This window comes from Scyliorhinus torazame, chromosome 24 (assembly GCF_047496885.1).
Source record: "Scyliorhinus torazame isolate Kashiwa2021f chromosome 24, sScyTor2.1, whole genome shotgun sequence".
In the NCBI taxonomy this organism is placed as follows: domain Eukaryota; kingdom Metazoa; phylum Chordata; class Chondrichthyes; order Carcharhiniformes; family Scyliorhinidae; genus Scyliorhinus; species Scyliorhinus torazame.
The window spans coordinates 47,046,443-47,055,606 of record NC_092730.1 but is presented as its reverse complement, the minus strand read 5'-3'; the positions used below and the strand labels follow the sequence as shown (position 1 = coordinate 47,055,606).

At 47.1% G+C, this 9,164-nt stretch overlaps 3 non-coding genes across 3 annotated transcripts; 1 reads left to right on the top strand and 2 right to left on the bottom strand.

Annotated features, from left to right (window-relative positions):
• Nucleotides 1-3,288: 3,288 nt before the first annotated feature.
• trnaw-cca (transfer RNA tryptophan (anticodon CCA)) lies at nucleotides 3,289-3,360 on the bottom strand. Its single transcript has one exon. It is a non-coding gene; the product is annotated as a tRNA-Trp (tRNA).
• Nucleotides 3,361-3,772: 412 nt separating this feature from the next.
• On the bottom strand, nucleotides 3,773-3,844 carry trnag-ucc (transfer RNA glycine (anticodon UCC)). Its single transcript has one exon. It is a non-coding gene; the product is annotated as a tRNA-Gly (tRNA).
• Nucleotides 3,845-8,565: 4,721 nt separating this feature from the next.
• Nucleotides 8,566-8,637, top strand: trnam-cau (transfer RNA methionine (anticodon CAU)). The gene has a single exon. It is a non-coding gene; the product is annotated as a tRNA-Met (tRNA).
• Nucleotides 8,638-9,164: the final 527 nt, after the last annotated feature.

Here is a 9,164-nt window from a genome sequence, read left to right as displayed (position 1 = left end):
GGCTCACTTCTCATTCCTTAACCCTGGATCTCTTGTTACCCAGCATCCTTTTCTCCTCCTCCACCAGACACACCTCCCCCTTTCGTGCCATGCTTTCTGAAATCCTTTGTCTGTGAACTCACTAGGATTAGACTGGCCTACATCTACATTACTGTAACTAATATATTTAAACTAACTATTTTATATCACATTCATCAGGTTCACAGTTCCAGGGTCCCAGGTTCGATTCCCAGCTGGGTCACTGTCTGTGCGGAGTCTGCACATTCTCCCCGTGTCTGCGTGGGTTTCCTCCGGGTGCTCCGGTTTCCTCCCACAGTCCAAAGATGTGCAGGTTAGGTGGATTGGCCATGATAAATTGCCCTTAGTGTTGGTTGAGTGGGGTTATTGGGTTATGGGGATAGGGTGGGGTGGGCTTGGGTAGGGTGCTCTTTCCAAGAGCCGGTGAAGACTCGATGGGCCGAATGGCCTCCTTCTGCGCTGTAAATTCTATAGAGAACAATATCCAATAATAAACCACTACAGAAACCGAGATCACAGTTTCGCCAATCGGACGGATGTGAACAATCCAACCAGACAATTTCGAACAAGCGGAGATTCCTGCCTCCAGCCACCTCACTTTCTCCAGCTCTCTTCCTCAGCTCGAAACACACGAAATCACACAAACGCCTCCGACCAAATTATTATTGCGATGGTCGGGAATCGACCCCGGATCAACTGCTTGGAAGGCAGCGATGCTCCCCAGTATCCCCCCATCACTTACTGCCGAATGTTGAGTCCTTTTGATGCTTTGCTTTGTTTCGTAAACAACGTCTTACTATGTTTCTGTTATTTCACTCCAATTTAAAATGCTCCTGAATGATAGTGTCCGTGTCGCACGGCTCCCGTTCAGCCAGGAGATGGCACCAGTCCACAATAAATGTTTTTACTTCTGATGTTCTGTGTGTCATTACATAGGACTCTTGCTCTGGCCTGAGACCTCACCTTGTCCTTGTGTCCTGATGCTGCCGTTTGCACCCTGGTTAAGTAATCATAGAATGCCTCCAGTGCAGAAGGAGACCATTCGGCCCATCCAGTCTGCACCGACCCTCGGAAAGAGCACCCCAACACGGCCCAATCCCCGAGAACCGTTTGGATACATCAAGTGTCAGTCTCCTCTGATGACGAGAGTTCAATCCCACTCCTGACATTGACATTGATTCTCAGCTGCGATAAAATGCCAGAGGTCCCGGGTTCAAAAACCCGGATGGTGTCATTGACTGAAATCGGGAGGAGGTTTGAGCTCCAGGGAAGTTATTGCAGCGAATATATCAGAGCAGAACACGTGAAGAAACGGACAGGGTATTTAAAGGTCGTTTGATCATGGTGTGGGATTCTGAATTGATCCTCAAGTAAAAACAGCATCCACGCAGCTGGCTGAATACAATGGCTGTTTGTACCTGATAAACCTTTGATTTGACCAACGCTCTTGCTGGATGAGGTGGCCGAGTGGTTCAGGGGACGCATTGCTATTCCATTGAGCTCTCCGTGCGTGGGTTCGAAACGCATCATTGTCGATTTTCCATCCTGCTTTCTCCCAGTGGGACTCATTTTTCCAAAGTATCTGCAATCACTGATGTGACAGTCCAGTCCAAGTTGTGAGGCCGGATTGCATCGACTTGTGTTGGAAGCGCGAGAATTAAAATTCAGTCTTGTTCCGATTGAGATGCATTGATCGGGTAGTGAGGTCGGAACCACTCTGTCTATTGGGTAGTGTCAAAGCCAAGCGACATTTCATTTTTCGAGAGAATGAGGAGTTTAGGGAATCAGGATATTCACCCGGCAAAAATCTGCTGGAGGAGGGAATGAGGGGAGTCCAAAAATGTATTCAGAACTTTAATGTAGCGGCGGCAATGCAGATTCACCAGAATTATACAGACATAGAATGTTTCAATTACGAGGACAGCTGAGAATTATAGAATCATAGAATGGTTCCAGCACAGGGTACGGCCATTCCGCCCACCGTGTCCATGTCAGTCGCCCAGAGCTGGTAAATCTCAGCAGACCTGGCAGCATCTGTGGAGCGGGAAACAGAGAATGGGAAGCAGGGTTAGACTGGACTGGAAACTGTAACTCTGTTTCTCTCTCCACAGATGCTGCCAGACCAGCCGAGTTATCCAACATTGTCTATTTCTGTTGCAGGATTTTATGAAGAATCCCCATAGCGGCCTTGCCTTTGTCCTCGGCGGTTCTATTTATTTATTTAGTTCTGTATAAATTTAGAGTACCCAATTATTTTTTTCCAATTAAGGGCCAATTTAGCGTGCCAATCCACATACCTTGCACATCTTTGGGTTGTGGGGGTGAAACCCACGCACACATGGGAAGAATGAGCAAACTCCAGACGGGCAGTGACCCAGGGCCGGGATGACGCTTCTATTTATAAAGACTGGTCCCGTATGGGCACTAAGGGCAATTTGGCCAATCCACCTAAACCACGTCTTTGCACTGTGGGAGGAATCCGGAGCACCCGGAGGAAACCCACGCAGACACGGGCAGAACGTGCAGACTCCGCACAGGCAGTGAATCGAACCTGGTACCCTGGCGCTGTGAAGCCACAGTGCTAGCCACTCGTGCTACCGTGCTGTGAGCCCAGAGAAGTTATTGCAGCGAATATATCAGTGGAGAACACGTGAAGAAATGAAAACGACATTTTAACACCGTTTCACCATGGTGTGGAACTGATATATCAAATAAAAAACCGCACGCTTGTGCACCCAGGTAGCTGGCTGAATGCAATGGTTGTATGCAACCCCGATAAACCTTTGATTTATTTGCTGAACAAGAATTTCCCCATCTCCGCCTTAAACATAATCAATGTCCCTCTTCCGCGGCCTTCTGAGGCAGAGTTCCAAAGTCGCACAACTCTCTGAGAGGGAGAGATTTCCTCATCTCCATCCGAAAAAGAGCGACATCCTTGTTTTTAACTGCCCAGTAGTTCTCGTCACCCACGAGCAGTGAGATTGAACCAACTGTTTGGGCAGCACGGTAGCACAATGGTTAGCACAGTTGGTTCAATATTCTCAGATAATAATATGGAAGCGGCCAACGTGCGGCTCGAACCCTCGACCCTGGGAGGTAGAGTCCCATGCTCTACCGACTGAGCTATCCGAATGTTTGATAAAACTGCTCAAAAATATAAACTGAGCGGGTAAATCTGAAATATTCGGACAAATTGTGGCTTTGAACGGAGTCATTTCGGGAACATTCCCACAGAGAGACATTCCTGGAATCAGCGGCAGAAAAACTTCCTGAGCCTGACGTGATTTGAACACGCAACCTTCTGATCTGGAGTCAGACGCGCTACCGTTGCGCCACAAGCCCAAGCGCAAGAACTGAGCGTTTCTCCTCATAGATTTATGTTTTATTTACACCCAACCGTGCGAAAGAAATCCAAGGAAGTTCGATTGAGGGATACTAAAGGGCCCTGAAAATAAAGCAGCTGTACCACGTGGTTAAGGTGATGCACAATAATCCATTGTGCTCTGTACACGTGGCTTCAAATCCCATCCTCGTCTGTAACGTGTCTGTTGTGTCTCTGTTTGGTCCACTTCATGAGGCTGAAGGGAAGTTGGTGTGATTTTTAGCTTTTGTCGGAGGGCTTGGGCAGTGAATAGTCGAACACTGTCCATATTATTTCACTCCTCGCTGTACTTGCCACTAAATTCCGAGTGAGAAACTTTCTCTTCCTCAGTTTGAAACTCACAAAGAGGTGCAAAAATTCCCAATTTATTATTGCGATGGCCGGGAATCGAACCCGGGTCAACTGCTTGGAAGGCAGCTATGCTCACCACTATACCACCATCACTCACTGATTATAACGTATCCTTTTGGTTCTTTAGATCAGTTTGATTTACTGTTTCGTAACAAATACTGACTTTGCGTAAGTTATTTCACTCCAATTTAAAATGCTCCTGAATGAAAGTGTCCGTGTCGCACGGCTCCCGTTCAGCCAGGAGATGGCACCAGTCCACAATAAATGTACATTCTATGTGTCATTACATAGGACACTTACTCTGGCCTGAGACCTTAACTTGTCCTTGTGTCCTGGATGCTGCCATTTTCACCCTATTTCAGTAATCATAGAATGCCTCCAGTGCAGACGGAGGCCATTCGGCCCATGGAACCGGTAGCGACCCTCGGAAAGAGCACCAGATTTCGGCCCAAACGCACCTAACCTTTCGAATACGTCAGGATGACCGAGCGCAGGTCGCAGTCTCCTCTGGAGGTCAGGGCTCGAATCCCACTCCTGAAATTGACTTTTCATCCGCGAGGCACCATCCAAACCTGGAACCCCTCCCTAACAGCACTGTGTGTGTCCATACACCATATGGACTTGCAGCGGTTCCAGAATCCCCTCACCGCCCATTCTCGCGGTCAATTAATGATAGATTGTAAATGTTTGGCCGAATCAGCGACAATCACAGCCAGAGAGACCTGCAATAACCCTCAGAGCAGGAAAGGCAACTCAATGTCCTTTGACCCAAAACCAAAATACTGTGGATGCTGCAAATCTGAAACAAAGACAGAAAATGCTGGAAATATTCAGTTGATCCGGCAGCATCTGTGGAGAGAGAAACAGGTCGTTCCAACGAAAGGTCAGGATCTGAAATGGTAACTATTTCTCTTTTCACAGATTCTACAGATCCGTACAGTATTTCCAGCATTCCCTTGTGATTAGCTGAACATCCTCAGACTCTGTAGCTTCGTCCGGTAAAGTGTCTGTTCACTGAAGAAAAATCTGGACTCAAATCCCAGCCCAGCCTCATTCCGTTTGACCACCTGTGCGATTGAGAACTTCCTCCACAACAGGGGGAAATGTGTTGGATTTCTTGTCGGAAAATATGCCTTTTGCAGGTTTCAATTCAGTAGAATATCTACAGAGATTGTAACGCAAGGACTGATTTCAGCTGCCATCATCCAGTTGTTAAATCTTTCCACTAGAAATCCACTGGATTTTCCCCTTTGACTTGAGTCCTACTCCCAGAGGATCAGTTCAGTATTTTCAGTAATATTATATTTTGAATGCTCTATTTCCACAGAATTGTGACGCTGAAATTGCTCACACTTCTCTCCATTGTTATCTACTCTGCAGGTGTTGACTGCACCGTCTAATGGAGACACGCTCACAGGGCTGTGAGAGAGGTTTTCTTTCAGGCTTGAGACCTCTTTTGGTCCATCAACAGCAACCGGATGTACGCAGAGGAACTCGGAATACGGAGCCCCTCTTCCCAGGATGGACTTAATCAGGGACAAGATGTTGTTTGAAGAGAGAATCAAAGGTCTGAAGAATTGGTCTGAGATTCCTAGCGTTTTGTGAAGAGACCAAGGTGGTGGAGCAATGTGACAATAGCAGGATACGAGTTTGGGATATTATCCAGTCTGTGCTGGGGGGCGGCGGGAAGGACGTTGTCTTGTCTGCCCACCCAAGCTGAATGTTGGGATTGAGGTGGTGATCAGATTCCGAGAGGAGGGTGAAATCCTTTCACTGAGTTTCAAGCTCACAGTGCGGTTGAGTGTCTTGAGTTACAGGAAGATACAGACGGGATGGTCAAATGGGCAGAAAAGTGGCTGATGGAATTTAACGCTGAAAATTTAGATGTGATCATTTGGTAGGGGGTTTTCGCATTAACTTCATTGTAGTGTTAATATAAGCCTATTTGTGACAATAAAGAATATTATATTATTACTATTGGATTAATGTGAATGGCCTGACACTGGGAAGTCCTGAGGAACAAACGGACCTTGGAGTATTTGTCCAGAGATCTCTGAAGGCAGAAGGGCAGGTTAATAGGGTGGTGGAAAAGACATTTGAGATACTTGTCTTTATCATTCGGGGCATGGATTACAAAAGCAGAGAGGTCATGGTGGAGTTGTATAGAATGTTGGGGAGGTCACAGCTGGAGTACCGTGTGCAATTCTGGTCACCACATTCTAGGAAATATGTGACTGCACTGGATGGGGTGCAGAGGTGATTCAGCAGGATGTTGCTTGGGATGGAGCATTTAGGATATGAAGAGAGGTGGATAGGCTTGTTTTCTCTCTCTCGCGGGAACAGAGATGATTGAGGGGTGATCTCATCGAGGTGTACAAGATTATGTTAGATATAGACAGGGCGGATAGGGAGCACCTGTTCCCCTCAGTCACAAGGGGACACTATTGTTCTGTGATTCTGTTACAGATCAGATCTTGGAGGTATCGCTGCTGTATTCCCAGGAGGCGGTGGTGTGATCCGGAGAGCAAAAGCTTCCATCGAGGACGGGGTTCTCAATAAGAACAAACTGGAGGTGTGGGATGTTAGAATCTGCTCAGCACTGATGCATTTTTATTCATTGTTGTGTCCTAGAATAAACACGTGGATTGTAGCTGTCCATTAAAAACAAAAATAGAATTCGGAAGTTTCTGGCCAGTAACTTCACCATGTCCACGTTACATCACTCAGCATCCTCAGCTGCATCACATCTGGTCCACGTTTCCTCAGCAGAGAGCACAGTTTCACAGCAGAGAGTACATTTCCACTGGAGAGATCGCAGTTTCTCAGCAGAGCGCACAGTTCACGGCAGAGAACACAGTCCCACAGCAGAGCGCACAGTTCACGGCAGAGAACACAGTCCCACAGCAGAGAACACAGTAACACAGCAGAGAACACAGTAACACAGCAGAGAGCACAGTAACACAGCAGAGAGCACATTTCCACAGGAGAGGTCGCCGATCCCCAGCAGAGCACAGTCCACAGCAGAGATCATATTCCACAGTAGAGAGCAGTTACACAGTAGAGATCTCGGTTCCACAGTAGAAATCACAGTTCAGCGGGAGAGAATATACTTAAATATCGGAAAGCAGTTTAATTAACATCAGGGAAGACCTTTCAATAACAGAGTGAAGATGCAGATAACACAGTTACACAAGAGGAAAGAGGGGAGATTTTACAACAAAGAACAAAGACAAAGAAAAGTACAGCAGAGGAACAGGCCCTTCGGCCCTCCAAGCCTGTGCCGACCATGCTGTCCATCTGAGCTAAAATCTTCTAGTCTTCCTGGGTCCGTATCCCTATATTCCCATCCTATTCATGTATTTGTCAAGATGCCCTTAAATGTCACTATCGCCCCTGCTTCCACCACCTCATCTGGCAGCGAGTTCCAGGCACCCACTACCCTCTGTGTAAAAAACCTGCCTCGTACATCTCCTGTAAACCTTGCCCCTCACACCTTAAACCTATGTCCCCCAGTAATTGACCCCTCTACCCTGGGAAAAAGCCTCTGACTATCCACTCTGTCTATGCCACTCATAATTTTGTAGACCTCTTTCAGGTCACCCCTCAACCTCCGTCGTTCCAGTGAGAACAAACCAAATTTATTTAACTGCTCCTCATAGCTAATGCCCTCCATACCAGGCAACATCCTGGCAAATTTCTTCTTCTGCACCCTCTCTAAAGCCTCCGCATCCTTCTGATAGTGTGGCGACCAGAATTGAACACTATACTCCAAGTGTGGCCTAACTAAGGTCTTATACAGCTGCAACATGACTTGCCAATTCTTATAGTCAATGCCCCGGCCAATGAAGGCAAGCATGCCGTATGCCTTCTTGACTACCTTCTCTACCTGTGTTGCCCCTTTCAATGACCTGTGGATTAAACTCCATCTGCCATCTCTCCACCCAAGTCTCAAAACGATCTAAATCCTGCTGTATCCTCTGACAGTCCTCATCGCTATCCGCAATTCCACCAACCTTTTTGTCGTCTGCAAACTTACTAATCAGACCCATTACATTTTCCTCCAAATCATTTATATATGCGACGAACAGCAAACGTCCCAGCACTGAACCCTGCGGAACACCACTAGTCACAGCGCTCCAATTAGAAAAGCATCCTTCCATTGCTACTCTCTGCCTTCTATGACCTAGCCAGGTCTGTATCCATCTTGCCAGCTCACCCCTGATCCCATGTGACTTCACCTTTTGTACCAGTCTGCCATGAGGGACCTTGTCAAATGCTTTACTGAAGTCCATATAGACAACATCCACTGCCCTCCCTGCATCAATCATCTTCCAAAAACTCTATCAAGTTAGTGCGACACGACCTCCCCTTCACAAAACCGTGCTGCCTCTCTCTAATACGTCCATTTGCTTCCAAATGGGAGTAGATCCTGTCTTGAAGAATTCTCTCTAGTAATTTCCCGACCACTGACGTAAGGCTCACCGGCCTGTAGGTCCCTGCATTATCCTTGCTCCCATTCTTAAACAAAGGAACAACATTGGCTATTCTCCAGTCCTCCGGGCCGTCACCTGAAGACAGAGAACACTGGAACTTAATGGGAACACTTTCTATATATGATCAGTCAGTCGAAGCTTGTGTGTTATCTTGTGTAAGGTGACAGTGTCCAGCTGCTGCGTGTGTGTGTGTGTTCAATTGTTGGTGAGTTACACAGTGGAATTGTGCCGCCAGGGTGCGCTGTCGAGCACAAGTGGTCCTGATGAACAACACTGCCGAAGTGAGGAATTGTGTCGCTTCAACGCAATGATAACCATTAGAGCAGAGTGGCGCAGCGGAAGCGTGCTGGGCCCATAACCCAGAGGTCGATGGATCGAAACCATTCTCTGCTAGTTGTTTTTTATACTTTCCGTTACAGTAAAAAGAAACATTTAGCTTCTCGCCACAAGTATATCTGACATTTCCTTCCAGGAAACGGGTTTTTACTCGGCTGGAAGGGGGTTCCAGCAAACACTTAATTTGTGCAACCAATGTCTGAAATGGCATTTACTCCCACAGGGACACACGCTGTAAATGCTGCAAACACACAGGCTTTCCATGATTGCAGAATGTTCAGCACCATTCACAACTCCTCTGTTAATGAAACAGTCCATGTCCAAAGGCAGCAACCTGGACAATATCCAGGCTTGGGCTGAAAAGTTCCAAGCAAAGACCATCTCTAATAAGTGAGAATCTAACCATCGCCCCTTGACATTCACCGGAATTCCCATCACTGAAACCCCACTGCCAACATCTGACTGATTGTCATTGGGCAGAAACTGAACTGTTCATATAAATACTGTGGCTAGAAGGCAAGCCAAAGACTCGGACTCCTGTGGCGAGGCACTCACTCCCTGACTCCCCAAACCCTGTCGACACA